Source organism: Canis lupus, chromosome 36 (assembly GCF_011100685.1).
Source record: "Canis lupus familiaris isolate Mischka breed German Shepherd chromosome 36, alternate assembly UU_Cfam_GSD_1.0, whole genome shotgun sequence".
NCBI classification, from domain to species: domain Eukaryota; kingdom Metazoa; phylum Chordata; class Mammalia; order Carnivora; family Canidae; genus Canis; species Canis lupus.
In genome coordinates, this window is record NC_049257.1 from 18967213 (window position 1) to 18983058 (window position 15846).

The window sequence follows — 15846 nt, forward strand, 5'->3', positions numbered from 1 at the left end:
ATTAAGAAAGACAAATTCTTCTAGGACTCTAACCCCTACGCTTAGACATCATATCCAACTGCCTACTTCACATCTGCGTGTGATGTCTGTCTATAGACAGCTCGGACCCAACAAATCCCAAGCTAAACCCTGGATATCTCCCCACCTCCCCCAATCCACCTGCTTGACTGAGAGCCTGCCAGCCAGATGCCATTTTCCTTCTCCCTTTGCTTCTTTGGGGTCTTCCTGGACTCCTCTCTGATGCTCATTATTGTTCAATCCCAGAGTTATCTTGTGATTCTATCTTCAAAATAATCAGACTCGGGGATCTCTGGTTGGCTCAGTGGTTTAGCGCCTGCCTTTGGCCCAGGGTATGATCCTGGAGTCCTGGGATCGAGTCCCACGTTGGGCTCCCTGTGTGGAGCCTGCTTCTCTCTCTGCCTGTGTATCTGCCCCAACCCCCAACCCTGGGTCTCTCATAAATAAATAAATAAAATCTAAAAAAAAAACAAACCAGATTCTAATTGCTCCTCACCACAGCCTGTGTCGAAGGCCCCACCCCTGTCAAAGGCACCATCGGCTCTCACGGGAGGCCCACAGCAGTCTCCCACCTGGTCTGCACCTTCTACTCTTGCTCTCCAACCATTTATTCTCAACACGGTAGGCTGAGTGTAAAGCCAGATCGTCACCTCCCCTTTGCTGAAGTCCTCCCAAGGCTCTTCATGCTACACGGCCCTTCAGAATCTGACCTTCCCCTTGTCTCCTCCTCACTTATTCTGGCCTCATCACAGCGGCTCCTGGTATTCCTTGAATACGGCAGGTGCGCCCCTGCCTCAAGGCCCTCGTGCTCTGCCCCGGGGATCCTTCTGCAAGGCCCGCTCTCTCACCTTTGCCAAGTCTTCCCTCAGGGGCCACCTTCTCCACGACGGCCACCCTGACCACGCTCACATCCACTGCACTCCTGCTTCCTTCTCCTCACCACTCTACTTCTATTCCCACAGAATCACTACTTTCTAACCTTGGAGGATACCACATAACATAGTATTTTATTAAATTTCTTGTTCTTGCCCATATCCCCAACTAGAATGACAGATCCCAAGGAAGGTGCTCAATAATATTTCTGAATTAAGGGAAAATGCCTTCTCCACAAAAAGGGAAACAATCCCCCCAAAAAACACCATAAAACAACCAGTATCCAAAAGGGCCTTTAAAAAAAAAGATTTTACTTATTCATGAGAGACACAGAGAGGGAGGCAGAGACAGGCAGAGGGAGAGGCAGGCTCTTTGTCGGGAGCTCAATGCGGGACTCGATCCCGGACCCCGGGATCACACCCTGAGCCGAAGGCAGACGCTCAACCACTGGGCCACCAGGTGTCCCAAGCCCCCTCGTTTCTCGAGCTGCTCCCACTTAGCCTGAGTCTGGCCCCTGTAGATGGTGCCCCACAGGGGCTCCTACATCCAGATTCCCAGCACTTGGGGCCTCTCCGCACTGCAGCTGCCCACCTGTGCTGGAGTCCGGAGCCTTGGTCTGTGCTCACAGTGCTCACTAATTAGCTATTTCGACAAAGACAAACCACCTCTCACCTTTCGGGACCTCAGCTTCCAAACCTAAAAATGAGAAGACTGGACTCTTGAAGGTCCTTTCCACTGGGAAAAACCTAGGCTTCTATTTCTTACCTACCCCTTTAAGTTTTAAATAACGGCAACAGCATCTGAAAGCCTCTTTCCCTTAAACTTCTCCCAGGCCAGATGTTCCTGGCACCGAATTAGGAGGAAAAAAGAAATAGTTTTTGAATAACCCAACATTTTTGTCTTTCAGAGCAAATTATCCCCTGGCCTTCTCAATTCCTTCTCCCCTCCTGCTCCCTCTTTCTGAATCTTTAAAGAGAAGATTTTAAAAAAGTAAACCGTGGACTCTTCCTGAGTGGTCAGGATTTATCCTGTAGCAACGTTACTTTTTTTTTCTTTCCCCAGTTATTATTCCTCTATAAAACCTCTCCAACATTATTTCTCTGCAACTGTGCTCAGCAGTCTTGATTTGTCCCTGTTTTGCAGGACGGTTACTGAACGCTCTGGGGAAGAAGAACAAAAAGCCGAGAGCCAGGGCTGCAGGAGGAAGGGTCATGCACGCAGGTGAGCAGAGGCCTGGCCCTCAGGGTGACGGGCACAGACTGGCCGGAGGAGAGAAAGAGCAAAGGCCCATGTGGCTGGCGTTCTGAGAGGCTTTAGGCCAAGCCCTGGTGGCAGTTCCTCAGGAATGTTCACTTAGTTAGCTGACTGACGCAACGGGGCCTTTCCTGGGAAGCCACACCGCAGTGAGGAGGCGAAGTGGAACCCAGTTCCCCTCCCCGAGCAGCTCCCCGTGTAGCCTTCTGTGCAGCAAGCTGGTGGGGACTGAGCAGCCCCTCCGCGGGTCCTACACCCAGGCTTCAGGACTCAGGGTCATGCTGCAGGTCTTTCAAGCCTTTGAGGAAGACCCAACCTGTCAACAGCTGGCCTGGGAATCAAAGAAGAGGCCCCAAACCACCATTTACTAAATCAGTGATTTGCTGAAAGAGTAGCACTTCGTTAGCAAGCCCTCCCAATGAATCTAGAGGCGTAACACATGCACAACCTCCTCGCCTAGAGTTAGCTGCACATTCCAAAAAATTGTAGGTTCCAAGATATCATCTAATGACTTAGCTGAGGAAAACATGTGCCTGAAAGAATTTTTACCCTATTTAAAAAAATTACAGATATATATATATGTGTATGTACATATACATATATACATATATATATATCTGTACGTGTACATGCATGGGCGTACGTAAACATGTATCCGATTACAAAAAAACAAAAAAAAGAACCTCTTTGTTTTTAAGCCATGCTAGGATTACAAAATAATACGATGTGTGAGCTTAAAATATGACATATTATTAAAATCCAGACACAAACAAAAGTAGAAAGGAAGCCTAATTCGTACCAGAAAGTATCAAAACAGACCAGACTCTGCTAAGTATCTAGCTAGTTACTGTCAAAGCCGTAACTTCTAATTAGTATTGAGAAATTACAGTGTTAGTGATGTATGAATACCTCCTAGTGGGATTGGCATAGTCACGTAAGCCAAGAATGGGCGCCTCATCAATTGTGTTGGTTGTACCATATAAGGTTCCATTCAAGGACTCATCTTTTCCCAGCTTGCTATGTTTGAGGAAAAGCCTTCTCTGTCCTTTCATAAACTATTTAAATAAATGCAACTGTTCTTGTCATTTTCTTGTGTTCATGCCTTTTTAGTGGGAAGAGAGACACTAAGAAGCTCTTTGGGGGAAACAGCACCAAATTGCTAACTGATGAAGAAAATGGAGGGAAATTGAAAGGACAGAGTGAGGGGTGCCTGGGTGACTCAGTTGGTTGAGCGACCGACCACTCAGGGTTTCTGCTCAGGTCATGGTTTTGGAGTCGTGAGATCGAGGCCCCTCCCTTCCCTCTCTCAGGCTCTGCACTTAGGGTGAAGTCTGCTTGAGATTCTCTCCCCCCTCTTCCCTCTCTGCTCGTCTCCCCTGCTCAAGCACACTCTCAAATAAATAAAAATCTTTAAAGGGGGGGGGGGGCGAGTGAAAAATCAATCAGAAGTGTCAGAGTATACATAAGCATTAATGATATTTTATTTAGAAGACAGCACCTCCAGCCAAAGAACCACACAGCAATGTGTCATGCTGTCCATCACATCTTCCCTACCATTTCCTTCCAGAAAATCTGTAATCTAAATAAACAGCATGACCATGCCTCCAGAATAGTCTTACTGCTCTGGCTCCTTTTCCAGGACAACAGCCCAAGTCCTCTTTGGGTCCTCTACTCAGAAGAAAAATACAACATTTTGTTTGAGGCATTCATGAAGGAAAATGATAATGATCTTGTAATCTGAGGTATCTTCAAGTCTGTGGGTTTGGAGGGAGGGTGGTATAAGAAGACATAATTACTGGATGATTCTCAGAAAGTGTGTTTATTCCTGCATGAAATCTGGTTTTAGTCATCAGAATTGAGGAGAAGGCTTTTTCCTGGAGATTATGTAGCCAAAAAATATAAATCATGGAGGGAAATAAACAGCACTACCCCATGCTATCTCTTCTCTTCCCTTTCTTTTCCTTGCCTTCGTCCTTGTCAGCTCTTAAAAACTGAACTGCTTATCAGTTGAAAATGACTGAGATTCTGAAAGCATTTCAGAATCAAGATAAAAGTCATATTGTTGAAAAAGATCATATTATTGAAACTCATGGTCTTTTCCAAGGGTGTACACCACAGGAGGCAACTGGCTCATAGCAGATGAGGTGGACATTAGAACCTGCACGTACAATACTTTAAAAATCTATGGTTCCCCAATAGCTATATTATATAAAGAACTCCTACAGCTCAACAACAAAAACTAAATAACCTCATTAAAAATGGGTAAGGGATTTGAACAAACATTTCTCCAACGAAGATATACAATGGTCAGAAGCATATAAAGAGATGTTCCACATCACTAATTGTTTGGAAAATGTGAATCAAAACTATGAGATATCATCTTACACCCACTAGGATGGCTGCTGTGAAAAAACAAACAAACCAGAAAATAACAAGTATTGACTAGGATGTGGAGAAAGCGGAATCTCCGTGCACTGTTGGTGGGAATGTAAAATGGCGTAGCTGCTATGGAAAACAGTAAGGCAATTTATCAAAAACTTTAAAACAGAATTACCGTATGATCCCTCCATACCACTTGTGTATATACAAAAAAACTGAAAAGCAGGGTTTCAAAGAGATTGTTGCATATCTAATTCACAGCAGCATGGTTCACATCAGCCAATGGTGGAGGCAACCCAAATGTCAACTATGGATGAATGGATAAAGGAAATGTGGTATATCCATATAACAGGATATTTGTCTCCAAAAGGAAGGAAATTCTGACACACGTTACAACACACGTGAACCTTGAGGACAGGATGTTAAGAGAAATAAAGCAGTCCCAAGAAGACAAATACTATATGATTCCACTTATACAAGATACTTAGAGTTTCTGAGTTCAAACTCAGAAACAGAAAAGTAGAATGATGGTTGCCAGGGGCTAGGGTAGGGGAGGGAAATAGGAATAGGGTGGAGTTGCCTAATGGGTACAGAGTTCCCATCTACTAAACTACATACACGCTTAATGATTATGATGGCAAATTTTATGTCTATTTTGACACAATTAAAAACAAACGACAACCTGTGGCTCGCAGTACTTCCCTGTAGGATGGTGATGACAACAGTAATACCTTCCACACACCCAGAAACATCTCTCTGATGGCCCAGAGGACTGGGCTGCCAGACTCGGTGATGACAACTCAAGAAGATGACCAATGATGAATTCAACGGTAAAAGCTACACTCATCCAAGTTTCATTTTTTATTTTCTTTTTTCCCTACTAACGTGAATGTTTTGTATATCTCAGCACATCAACCTCTGGAAGCCCAGACAACCCCAATATCTGTGGATGCTACCTCGGAAGTGTCACTTTGCAACCTGGGATTCTGGGGACAGGAGGCTTGCCTAGATGTTGGGGCCTGGGAGAAGAGGACTGTGCAAAATCAGCCTCCTTCCTTTTACTTAGAGAATTCAGGCACATGCCCTCATAGTCCTCCTTCTCCATATAATTCACAATTTTCTCTCTAAAGAAAAGATGACCACTTACCTCTCTTTGCTCTTGACCTTCAAAGTGAACTCAGTGCAACTTGGCAGTGATTCTTATCTAAAAATCTTAAGCTAGTTTAATATTCCAGGTGCCCTTGACCATCCAACATGATTGACCAACCGGTATGATTCCATATCCTTTTTTTTTTTCCCCCAGATCTGCTTCCAGGTTTAGGGCTCACCACAAAATAACGGCACTTTATAAACCTTTTCTTGTATCTCAAACACAAAGGAACACAGTGAATGTGAAAAGCTGGAGAAAGAGGTGAGAAATGGCTAGGGGGAGAACAGATGCACCCAGAATAAATGGAAACAGCTTTTGAAAGGATGCGTTAATAAAAGAGACATCGGGTCCATCTGGAAAGTATTGTAACAAAATAAAAAGCCCCTTTTCTACTATGTGCAGCAGGTTACAAAACTCCCTGAACAACAAAGCTCTAGGACCAACTAGAAAAGCAAAACAAAACTGAAAGAAGTGCTCCTTCTAGGGATGTCCAGCCACCACAAAATCGTGAGCCTCTTTCTGGTGTCAGGGGCGCTCCCAAGTGCCATGTGCAAGAGACTTTCCCGCTGTGGTTCCCCAGCGCGTGTGTGTGTGTGTGTGTGTGTGTGTCCTCCAGGCATTGATTTGTGCAAAGGGCTCCAAACACCAATAAAGTCCAGCCTCCCCTCCACCACTAGCCCTGGTGGAAATGCGGCTGCCCCTCTCAGAGCCAGGGCAGGGTTTCTGAAACCACTTGGGCTGAGATCTCCGACTTGGAATCCATCCTTACTCTGTCAACTTCCCCTCCATTTTCTTGCACAACATGGTCGTAAAAATTGAAAAAAATGTGGCCATCTGAGGATATCGTCAACAATGATCTTTCTCTTCCATCACTGACCTGGTTATCTGGCCTTCCTGGGGTAGAAACAACACGTGGCCCCACTGACCTCTCGCCCCCTTGCCGTTTGCTCAGTGCAGACCTTTGGACAACACTGGGCTGGCACACTGGCCGGAACGAGAAGCCCCCCAGCCCAACCCCTCTTCATTACTCTCCCCGCCACCTCTGTCAACATGGGCACACAGCCACAGAAGAACTCTATCTAGAATGTTCTCAAAAACATGCAGGAAAAGGCTGAGGAAGCTCTCTGACTACCTGTTCTAGTGCTCCAGAACAGTCCAAGGATGTAGAAACTCCCCCTGCCCCCCTTGAACTCATATTTGAGACATTCTTCTTTTTCCTACAGGTCTGAAGGGAGCAGGCCGTTGTGTAAAAAGCCTTTTTTGTTGAGTTGCAGTTCTTTATTAAGGTGTCCCTCGCTGGCCATTGGATGAATTACCCTTGGAGCACTTGGCTCTAATTTCCAAGGCTTTAACCATCCCTCCGGTCCCGCTCTAGACTCTTCAAACCTTCCTTCCGACAGGAAGCACGGGCTGGAGGCACAAGGCTCCGGTGCGGGTCCCGCCGCATGGCTCCTGCAGGCCCTGCCCAGCTGGGGGGCGTTTTGTGGTGTGTGTGTGTGTGGGGGGGACTTCCTCCTCTCACATTCAAGCTGCCCCCCCACCCCTTCTTCTCTACTCCCACTTTATGTTCATAAAAGAAGGCAAGGGGGGTGGGGAGGAAGGGAAGGAAGAAAGGGAGAGGGCAGAAAAAGAATACAAAAGGGAACTAAGAATTTATAGAAATATGAGAAATTGCTTTAACAGGAAACACAAGCCAGAAGATTTGTTCCACCAGATGAAAAGTAGACAAAAACAACACACGGTTGCGGCGGGGCTCGCGGCCCGATGTCACCACCACCCGGATCCCAGGACCCTCTCCCGCCCTCTGACCGCCCCGCAACCCCCGCGAACGCAAGCTGATGTGCCCTGTTCGGATCTGTGCTAACCGGTAGACACGAGGACAGGCGAAGCTGAATTCCATGAAATACTACTTTGCGCACGGCGGGAGGTTTGGGTTTTTTTTTTGTTTTTTTTTTTTAAAGGCAAAAGAGGGAAGCAAGAGATTCTGAGAATTTCATTTTCACAATAATGGCTCGAGCTTTGTTCCCCTAACCGAGCGTAGTTCCCGGCTCTGCCCGGCCTCCCACATCCAAAGCCAGAGCCAGTTTCTCCACATTATATAGATTAAAAAAAAAAAAAAAAAAAAAAAAAAAAAGCCAATTCAAGGAGAAGGAGCCAGTTAGGTACTTCAGAGCGGCTGTGAAATTTCTTTCGGGGTTGGGGGGAGAAGAAAGCACTGACCTGTGTTGTTTTAATCCGCCGAAGGGCCAAGTTCTCGAGTTCCCCTGCACCCTTCTGAGGGCTTCCTGTAAGTGTCGCATGTGACATTACACTTCCTCAGTGCACCGTCTCTGACGGCCTCTCAGGGCCAGAGGCATGTGATAAGGTCCTCCGGCCGCCTGCTTCACGCCGGGGTGGCCCTGCTTCTAAAGGCATCTTTGTCACCCCCTGGGGGTCCCCCAGCTAGTTTTAGGCACCCCCAGGACACAGGGAAAGAGGCCACGAGCCTGGGAGAAAGGCAGGGGAGAATAATGTCTGGACTCCTGGCGCGTGGAACCCCGCAGGGGTGGGGGGTGAGGGACCCTGGAGCCCCGGGGTCACCCGTCGAGGGCCGGGGCTGCAGCTGAGAGGAGGCAGCTTGCTCCCAGCGCAGCCCCGGGTGCTCGGGCCCTGGCACCGCCGCGCAGGGGGTCCCCAGGCGGTCCCCAGGCTGGCACCCGGGGCTTCCTTAGCTCCCACGTGTGGATCCCGCAGTGACGAGAGCCACTCACCCCGAATTGCCCCGGCCCGTCTCAAGTTCGCACGCAGGCTGCTGGGTTCCGTGTCAGACGTGGGGCCTGCTTCTTGGTTCAGCCAGCGAAGCCACGGCACGCTCTGCCTTCCAGGCTAAATACACTGGCAGCTATCCCCATCCCACCCCCCGGTGGTCTCCAACACAGCCAGGCGTCGGGTTTTGTGCGGGATGGTGCAGGGTCTGGGTAGGCATGTGAGCCCGTGAGTGGGGCCTGGCCGCGGGCTGGGCAAGGGCACCGGCAGGGCCCTGGGGTGCGTGTCCCTCTGCGCCCAGCAGCGGGGAGACGGGAAGAGCTGAGCAGGGTGCTGCTCCCTACTCTCCTGCGGTCAGGCCTTCTTCTCTGCTTTCACGATTCCTCTAGTTCTCTGCAGGGCCCCACAGACAGAATCTGTGGATGTCGGAAGTGGCGTGTGGGAGGAAAACCATGTCCTGAACAGAGGGGAACATTCCGCAATTTGTACAACCTGACTCAGTGCAGAAACCTCAGCGTCCTCTCTACTCGGCTACCCTAGCATAATTCTTTTCTTAAAAATGCTTTTAAAGGGATTTTTGTTTTGTTTTTCAGAAAGGTAATTGTAGACCACCTCACTGTTCCAAGTCTTGAAAATATTACCCTATAATTCCCCCATGAAGTTTTCCATGCGAGGACACTGAGTAAGGGAACGAGTCCCGAGATCGGGACTCTGGACAACAGTGAAGCTCTGAAGTCTCACCACATGATTGCCTTTCTGGCTCCGAAAACATGCGTAACTGTTTCACCAGTCTGACAGCTGATGGATGGTTTTCTGATTGAACTGGACAGCTGGATTAGCCAGTTGAGTCAAGGTGGCGGTGGTGGCTGTAAGCATGGCATTGGCTTTAAAACAGGAATAATGGTACAATTTTGCTATCTTGGAAAACCAAAATATTACGCTGATGATGAATAATAATGACTCCATTTGAATGTATTTAGAAGTGTCACAATTGGGGTTAAACTGCCAGTTTCATTTTTCAACTACGCAGTGACATATGTTCAAACTTAAGCCACGTTCTGTGTGGAATTTTTACAGGCCTTAACAAAATGCTTTGTCATTTTCCTTTCAAATCCGTAACTGGGCCTGTCTGTGAAATTGTTTTTCCCATTTGTTTTGGCATTTAAAAAATTTTAACAGACTTTTCTTTTTAGAACAGGTGTGCATTTACAGAAAACTCCAGAAGAGAGTACAGAGTTCCGACCCATCTGCACCCAGTCTCCCCACTATTAAAATCTTATATTTAGTATGATATATAAGTAAATTAATAAGCCAATACTGATACACTGTTACTAACTGAAGTCCACAGTTTATTTGGATTTTGTTAGTTTTTTCTCGAAGGTCCTTTTTCTGTTCCAGGATCCCATCCAGGACATCACATTATATTTACTCATAAAGTCTTATTAGGCTCCTCTTGGTTGAGACATTTTTTTAGACTTTATTTTTGATAACTATGACAGTTTTGAGGAGTACTATTATTTTTGTAGAATGTCCCACAATTGGGATTTATCTGATGTTTTTTTCTCATAAGACTGGAGTTACAGGTTATTTGTCAGGTTTCTCCTCTTTTCTTACTGTATACCCTGGAAGGAAAATCTCGAGGGTAAAGTATCTATACAAATTATTTGGAATTCTTCTGCATGGAAGATTTATCTCTTCTCCCCATTTATTACTTTATTCAATCATTTATTTATATCAGTATAGCCTTATAGATATTTATTGTATACTTTGGGTTACACTTTAACAGTACCTGACTTATTTTGCTGTTCAAAGTGCTCCATTTTTGACTACTGGGAGTACTCTCACTTGGTTCCTCTGCTCCTTTGACATATTCCTATTAATATTTTTTGAATTTTGTTTTTGAGGCCTTCTTTATTTCCCGGCATCACAAGATGCTCTAGGCTCATCATGTATCACACCTCTCCAACTGTCTACAATTTTTTTTTCCCATCTTGACAAGAGAATGGAAGAAGATAAATCCACGGGCCTGAAAAACATTATTTTCTTTCAATTTTCACTAGTTCTGCCTCATGTATTCATAAAAATCGTCTTAAAAAATTGCTTTCATAAAATTAGTCTTAGCATCTACTAGCAAGAAAACACTGAAACACCAACTGAGTGAAATTCTACATTTCCTTAATCCCAAAATGCATGTTTGGTTGGTTGTGTTTTTCTCCTTTATATTTTAACATTCCTGGAATCAGAATGTACATTTAGTATCATGACTTCTCCCCACCCCTTTCCTGTCATTAATTTGATGGTGCACCTTACAGTTGACAGTGTCTTGGGAGTGGAGAAGTAGAGCCATCAATCAGTTCTTGTTTGGACCACAGACATCATTTAACTACTTTCACTGATTTTTCCCCCTACTGAACAAATATTTTGATTAAGTGAATTGATATGCAGTATCTACAGACATTAAAAAAAAAACCTCAGTATCCTTACCTACTCCTGGATACATTCTAACATTACCTCAAACCACAAATTCTCTTCAAGTCCTAAATATAGACAAAAGGGGAGGGGTTGTTCAATTCTCTCCATTTTTTTTCTGGGTTTACTCTCTGACTCCTTTTATGTTTACTGCATCCGTTTTTTCAAGATGTCCTGAATCCATCATCATTTCTGAGGAGCCCAGTGCTGATGCTGAAGGGTTGTGAGGATGAGGTTTCACTCATGTTGATCAGGAGTAATGGGTGCTCACTCCTCAGAGGCAGGTCAGGAAGGACCTGGTGATTTTGCCTTTCCTACTCAGGGAAGCCAACTGACTGCAGAATGGCAGAGCTGACCGCTTTCTCTGTGGTCAGGATCTTCTCTCCAGCTCATGAACCACTACTGCTTTGGCAGCATCATGCTTTACAGATTTTTTTCTTTTAATGGATAGATACTAGTTCAACCCTTCACCATGGGTGTATCTCACAAATAGTCACAGAAAAAGTGCCCAGTCTTTTCATCTGGGTGGGCACAACTTGGTTTTCTAAACACTATTTTCTGTCCCACAGACATTAATCAAGATGTACTAAGATACTGATAGTGCCCCAGTGATCTCAGCAACATCCAGATGAAACTGGAAGAGATGCCACACTGACTTTTTTAGGCAGCCACTGACTAAGCCCTTGCCACCTGCCACTTTACAGATCCCCGCTCTATAGAAAAGCTAACTAAGTGGGAGAGACTAAATAATCTGTCCAAAGACCCTTGATAAATTTGAAGCCAACATGCAAATTCAGATCTGCCCAATGCCAGTGGCTCAGGGACTAATGCTATTCTTGATGCAGACAGATGTACCTCATAAATGGGCACTTTGCTGAACACAGCTCTGTTCCCCAATTATTTTCTGCACATGCTTTTCACCTTGACCAAAATTAAGTGGCATTGAGGGCAGGGACAGTGTCTTCTATCTCATTAACTCAGCTTTCCAGCCTCACCCCAGCAGCTTTCCTGTTAACCCTGTACTTTTGCCATACTGCCAATCTATTTTATTTTCTAATTTATTAGAAAATTCAAACTTTTTAAAAAAGATCAGTTTATTTGGGAGAGAGCTCGAGAGAGATGACGAGTGGGGAGAGGGGCAGAGGGAGAGAGTCTTCAAGCAGACTCCTTGCTCGGCAAGGAGCGTGACGTGGGGCTCAATTTCTTGACCCATGAGATCACGACTGAAGCCGAAACCAAGAGTCAGATGCTTAACCGACTGAGTCACCCAGGTGTCCCAGAAAATTCAGACTTTTTCTAATAAAGGTAAATAATTTCCCTTCACTCTTTTCCTCCTCCTACTTTGCTTTACTTTATTTTTCACTCATCGGCTTCTTAAAATAGAACCCTATAAGGTCTGCTGGGTGGCTCAGTGGTTGAGTGTCTGCCTTTGGCTCAGGTCATGATCCTGGGGTCCTGGGATCGAGTCCCACAGCAGGATCCCCTGCAGGGAGTCTGCTTCTCCCTCTGCCTCTCTCTGTGTGTTTCTCATGAATAAATAAAATCTTTTAAAAAGAAAACAAGCCTGTTGATTTTCAGTCCTTTTAAATAAAAACCCTTAACTTTTAATCTAAGTATAGTTTTAATCTTACCTCTCACACATTTAAATGCATCACATTCTTTTTTCTTCTCTAGTAGGCTACACACCCAGCATAGAGCCTGACATGGGGCTTGAACTCATGACCCTGAAATCAAGACCTGAGCTGAGATCAAGAGTCGGACACTTAACTGACTGAGCCAACTAGGCACCCTGATGCATCATACTCTTACAGTTAATTTTAGAATAGTCTATAATTTCAGTAGTTATATCCTTTTTGACCCAAGAATTAGCTAAAAGGATCATATTTTAGTTTCCAAGTACTTGGATAGAGGGAGAGGCAGGAAGCATCTTGTGTTAATTTTCAATGCTATGTTATTGTTATATGTGGCTAGTATGTCTACTTTTTGGTTAATTAAAAAGTTTCTTTGTGGTGTGTAATTCATCAATTTTTGTAAATGGTTGATGTTCTCTTAAAAATTTCTTTGTATTTCCAAAAACAAAAAAAAGAGTAGGAAAAAAAACTCACTGGATGTGGAAATTAAAAAAAAATTGTATGTATTTCCTATTTGTTGGGTTAGGGCAATAATGATAATGATGTTATTAAAGTCTTCTGTTCCTGGGGTATCTGGGTGGCTCAGTTGGTTAAGTGTCCAACTCTTGATTTCAGCTCAGGTCACGATCTCAGGGTCACGAGATCCAGCCTCCTGTCAGGCTCTCTGTTGGGCATACTTAAGATTCTTTCTCTCTCTCCCTCACCCTCTGCCCTTTCCCCAGCCTGCTTGTGTATGTGTGCTTATGTTCTCTCTCTCTAAAAAAAAAAAAAAAAGTCTTCTGTTCCTATGTATTTTTGCCTATGTGATTAAATTCTAAAAGCATTTTGTTAGTCTCCATTATGATTATGGAAAACTGTGTTTTTAAATTTTTATCTACTTATATTTTTATTTGTATTATTTTATTTGTATTTTTTAACAGATTTTGTTTTATCTCAGTGCTAAGATGTTCAGTGCCTAAAGGTTCATTATTATTGGCTCTTTTTTGTCTTAATAGTTCTTTTTGTATTTAATCTTACGGGTTTTTTTAAAGGTGTATTTATTTATTTATTTTTAAAAGATCTTATTTGTTTATTCATGAGAGACACACAGAGAGAGAGAGAGAGAGGCAGAGACGCAAGCAGAGCAAGAAGCAGGCTCCACACAGGGAGCCCGACGCAGGACTTGATCCAGGGTCTCCAGGACCACACCCTGTGCCAAGGGCTGCGCCAAACCACTGAGCCACCCGGGCTGCCCAAAAGGTGTATTTATTTTAGAGAGAGAGTGCTTGCATGAGCAATGGGAGGAGCAGAGGGAGAGGGAGAAAGAGAGAAGCAGATGCCTCATTGAGCACAGAGCTTGATGTGGGGCCTGATCCCACAACAGGAGCCGAAACCAAGAGTCAGACACCAAATGACAGCCACTCAGGCACCCCAATCCTACATGTTTTAATCAAAAAGATTTTTTTTTGTTAGTTAGCACTCACCAGCCTATTGGTATACATATGACTCCTGGAGACAGCATAAGCATATAGCTCAATTATCTTTTTAATCAATCTGAGAGTCGCTAACAGAGGAATTTAAGCTAGGCACATTTATTGTTATATGTTTGTCTAATTATTGCCATCTTATCATTTATATTGTTATACTGTTTTCTTCTCAACCCCGCCCCCCTTTTCTTGACTTTGGCTGACTGACCATGCTTTTTATTATTGTTGTACCTCTACCCCTGGCTACATGTGTGTGTTTCAATGTGTAATGGGTTAGGAATCCTACCTATACTTTCTTCTAAAAATCAGGTACAGGTGACCTTTCCTGATAAACATTAGAGAACCTCATAGAAGGACCCTGTTATTGGCAAGACCAGTCCCTTGTTCTAGAAACTTTCATGGTAGGTTCATGTTGATAATAATAATAAATTGTGTGTCTGGGAGGAAGACGACATTACACAGATATCAGAAACCCTTCTAAAAGAGGGTGCTGCTAGGTCTCCATTCACTTCCCTCCCACCCTTCCTATAAGAAGGATTAGCTAGTTGTAGCTCTTCCAAATCGTGGGTAAATATGGGGTAGAGGGGCAGCCAAGAACCCAGCATCTGGGAGACAGTTAGGAACATCTCAGGGAACGCTTCTGCAAATGTAGGCCTCTGAGACATGCAGGCACTTTGGAGATCTGTAGAAGCACCTATAGAAGGGAGGCTGTCAGGGTGGGTTTCCAGCCTCCTTATTTCCAGTCACTGGACTTCATCATCAGCTAAGGAATCTGTTCTAGAATTAGGTAAGAGCTCAACAGTATGATTACAAGAATGTAAACAGATCCTCTCAAGAGCTGAGGAATTCAAATGAGACTATAATGTTACTAGACACACTTAGAGGCTAGAATTCTCAGTTTCCTAAGGTCTAGTTAAAAAGCACAGTAATCAACAAGAATCTTTTTTTTCCTCTAAAAATAAGGCAGTTTCCACTTTAAAAATTTTTATTATTATTATTTAGTTTCCACTTTTTTTTTTAATTTTTATTTATTTATGATAGTCACACACAAAGACAGAGAGAGAGAGAGAGAGAGAGAGAGGCAGAGACACAGGCAGAGGGAGAAACAGGCTCCATGCACCGAGAGCCCGACGTGGGATTCAATCCCGGGTCTCCAGGATCGTGCCCTGGGCCAAAGGCAGGCGCCAAACCGCTGCGCCACCCAGGGATCCCTAGTTTCCACTTTTTTAAAGCTAAATATCTAAGCAGGTATTGTTTGTATTTGTGTATGTGTTCAAATGAAGGTTAACATTAAAATTCCACACTTAATTTTTCATAGAGAATCCCAGGACAGTGTGAAAGAGGGAATAGGGATAAAGGTGGAGCAAATTGTTTGAATATCTGCTGGCAACTCTCAATTAACCGGACTAAGATCCTGGTTTGGACCACAAAAAAGTAATAAAATATCTTTTAAAAATGCTTGTTATAACATATTCTTAAAAATTAATTTAGCTTCATAAACATTTTATGAGTTAAGTATTATTTTTAATTGTTTTCATAATACAAAAGGAGAGACTACCCTTCCAAGAGTTGAAAGGACTTGTTCAAACAAGTTAAATAGGTGATAAAACTGGGATTTAAACCCATAGCTTATGACTGCGAGCCCAGTGTTGCTTCCAGTATCTACCAAAACGGTCTCCTTGTTGTTCAGTCTCCAAGAGAGACTCGACCCCATGCATGCCACATGTGTGTTGTTCAGGGAGGAACTGCAGTGAGGCACGCCCTTGGCTGTCAGTGCTTTACAATGTAGGTCAAACAGTCCAGCCAGACCCCAGAGCAATTGTTTCTACACTGACCCTGGGGGACATGGGGAGCATTATGT

General features: G+C 44.3%; 1 protein-coding gene across 3 annotated transcripts in view; it reads right to left on the reverse strand.

Annotated features, from left to right (window-relative positions):
• The window catches only part of WIPF1 (WAS/WASL interacting protein family member 1), a 122508-nt gene that overhangs the window by 70433 nt on the left and 36229 nt on the right, over nt 1-15846 (reverse strand). Inside the window, exon 1 of one of the 3 annotated variants that reach the window (XM_038584892.1) lies at nt 7895-8028. The exons of 1 other annotated variant lie outside the window; for it this stretch is intronic. The gene's annotated coding sequence lies outside the window, so the exon portion shown is untranslated. Of the gene's footprint in view, nt 1-7894; nt 8029-15846 lie in introns of those variants that run through there. One more of the 3 variants, XM_038584893.1, reaches the window with a different exon arrangement.